This window comes from Arachis stenosperma, chromosome 4, assembly GCF_014773155.1.
Source record: "Arachis stenosperma cultivar V10309 chromosome 4, arast.V10309.gnm1.PFL2, whole genome shotgun sequence".
Classification (NCBI taxonomy): Eukaryota; Viridiplantae; Streptophyta; class Magnoliopsida; order Fabales; family Fabaceae; genus Arachis; species Arachis stenosperma.
The window spans coordinates 100,525,418-100,528,224 of record NC_080380.1 but is presented as its reverse complement, the minus strand read 5'-3'; the positions used below and the strand labels follow the sequence as shown (position 1 = coordinate 100,528,224).

General features: G+C 38.0%; 1 non-coding gene across 1 annotated transcript; it reads left to right on the top strand.

Moving 5' to 3' along the window:
• The first annotated feature begins 871 nt into the window (after positions 1 to 871).
• On the top strand, positions 872 to 979 carry LOC130978217 (small nucleolar RNA R71). Its single transcript, XR_009085873.1, has one exon. It is a non-coding gene; the product is annotated as a small nucleolar RNA R71 (small nucleolar RNA).
• Positions 980 to 2,807: the final 1,828 nt, after the last annotated feature.

Genomic DNA, 2,807 nt, shown 5'->3' with positions numbered 1-2,807 from the left:
CCTCAGATTCCCATGGTTCCTCATTGGGGAACTCAGTGGAGGCCAGTGGACGTCCATTGAGGTCTCCCTCAGTGGCGTTCACTGCCTCTCCTTCCTCTCCAAATTCGGCCATGTTGATGGCCTTGCACTCTCCTTTTGGATTTTCTTCTGTATTACTTGGAAGAGTACTAGGAGGGAGTTCAGTAATTTTCTTGCTCAGCTGTCCCACTTGTGCCTCTAAATTCCTAATGGAGGACCTTGTTTCAGTCATGAAACTTTGAGTGGTTTTGATTAGATCAGAGACCATGGTTGCTAAGTCAGAGGGGTTCTGCTTAGAATTCTCTGTCTGTTGCTGAGAAGATGATGGAAAAGGCTTGCCATTGCTAAACCTGTTTCTTCCACCATTATTGTTGTTGAAACCTTGTTGAGGTCTCTGTTGACCCTTCCATGAGAAATTTGGATGATTTCTCTATGAAGAATTATAGGTGTTTCCATAGGGTTCTCCTAGGTAATTCACCTCTTCCATTGAAGGGTTCTCAGGATCATAGGCTTCTTCTTCAGATGAAGCATCCTTAGTACTGCTTGGTGCATTTTGCATTCCAGACAGACTTTGAGAAATCAAATTGACTTGTTGAGTCAATATTTTATTCTGAGCCAATATGGCATTCAGAGTATCAATCTCAAGAACTCCTTTCTTCTGATTAGTCCCATTGTTCACAGGATTCCTTTCAGAAGTGTACATGAATTGGTTATTTGCAACCATTTTAATTAGCTCTTGAGCTTCTGTAGGCGTCTTCTTCAGATGAAGAGATCCTCCAGCAGAGCTATCCAAAGACATCTTGGATAGTTCAGAGAGACCATCATAGAAAATACCTATGATGCTCCATTCAGAAAGCATGTCAGAAGGACATTTTCTGATCAATTGTTTGTATCTTTCCCAAGCTTTATAGAGGGATTCTCCATCCTTCTGTCTGAAGGTTTGGACTTCCACTCTAAGCTTACTCAATTTTTGAGGTGGAAAGAACTTTGCCAAGAAGGCATTGACTAGCTTTTCCCATGAGTCCAGGCTTTCTTTAGGTTGTGAGTCCAACCATATCCTAGCTCTGTCTCTTACAGCAAAAGGGAATAGCATAAGTCTGTAGACCTCAGGGTCAACCCCATTAGTCTTGACAGTGTCACAGATTTGCAAGAATTCAGCTAAGAACTGATGAGGATCTTCCAATGGAAGTCCATGGAACTTGCAATTCTGTTGCATTAGAGAAACTAATTGAGGCTTAAGCTCAAAGTTGTTTGCTCCAATGGCAGGGATAGAGATGCTTCTCCCATAGAAGTCGGGAGTAGGTGCAGTAAAGTCACCCAGCACATTCCTTGCATTGTTGGCATTGTTGTTGTTTTCGGCTGCCATGGGTTCTTCTTCTTTGAAGATTTCTGTTAGGTCCTCTACAGAGAGTTGTGCCTTAGCTTCTCTTAGCTTTCGCTTTAAGGTCCTTTCAGGTTCAGGGTCAGCTTCAACAAGAATGCCTTTGTCTTTGCTTCTGCTCATATGAAAGAGAAGAGAACAAGAAAATATGGAATCCTCTATGTCACAGTATAGAGATTCCTTGAGGTGTCAGAAAAGAAGAAAAATAGAAGGAAGAAGGAGAAGAATTCGAACTTAGTCAGATAGAGTTCGAATTATGCATTGAGAAGGAGTGGTACTCCATAAATAGAAGGATGTGAGAAGAGGGGGAAAAAATTTTCGAAAATTAAGTAAAAGATTTTAAAAACATTTTGAAAAACTTGAATTGATTTTCGAAAACTAAGAATGGAGAAGAAATCAAGTAATTTTTGAAAAAGATTTTGAAATTAGAAATCAAAAAGATATGATTAAAAACTGTTTTAAAAAAAAAGATGTGATTGAAAAATTATGGTTTTAAAAAGATATGATTGAAAAGATATGATTTGAAAACAATTTTAAAAAGATTTGATTTTAAAAATTAATGACTTGCCTGACAAGAAAAGATATGATTCAAACATTAAACCTTTCTCAACAGAAAAGGCAACATACTTGAAATGCTGAATCAAATCATTAATTGATAGCAAGTATCTTTGAAAAAGGAAAGAAATTGATTTTGAAAAAGGTTTGATTGAAAAGATATGATTTGAAAAAGATTTGATTTTGAAAAATTTTGAAAACTTGAAAAAAAATCTGAATTAAAAACAGAATCTTCCCTCTTGTGCCATCCTGGCGTTAAACGCCCAGAATGGTGCACATTCAGGCGTTTAACGCCCAATGCACTACCTTTTTGGGCGTTAAACGCCCAACCAGGCACCCTGGCTGGCGTTTAAACGCCAGTCTGTCCTTCTTCACTGGGCGTTTTGAACGCCCAGCTTTTTCTGTGTAATTCTTCTGCTGCATGTTCTGAATCTTCAGTTCCCTGTACTATTGACTTGAAAATAGAACCAAGATCAAATAAACAATGCATGCAAGACACCAAACTTAAAATTAGACACTAGACTCAAACAAGAAACATAAAATATTTTTGGTTTTTATGATTTTGAAAATTTTTTTTTGTGCTTTTTCGAAAATTATATGAAAATAGAAAATGAAGGTTTCAGAATTCTCAATTTGGATTCCAAGAATCATTGCAATGCTTGTCTAAGACTTCGGTCCAGGAATTAGACATGGCTTCACAGCCAGCCAAGCTTTTAAAGAAAGCTTCGGTCCAAAACACTAGACATGGCCAATGGCCAACCAAGCCTTAGCAGATCATTGCTCTAATAGCAAGATTGATAGAGATCAACAAGCTCTTGTGATGATAAGTTGAAACCTCGGTCCAATAAGATTA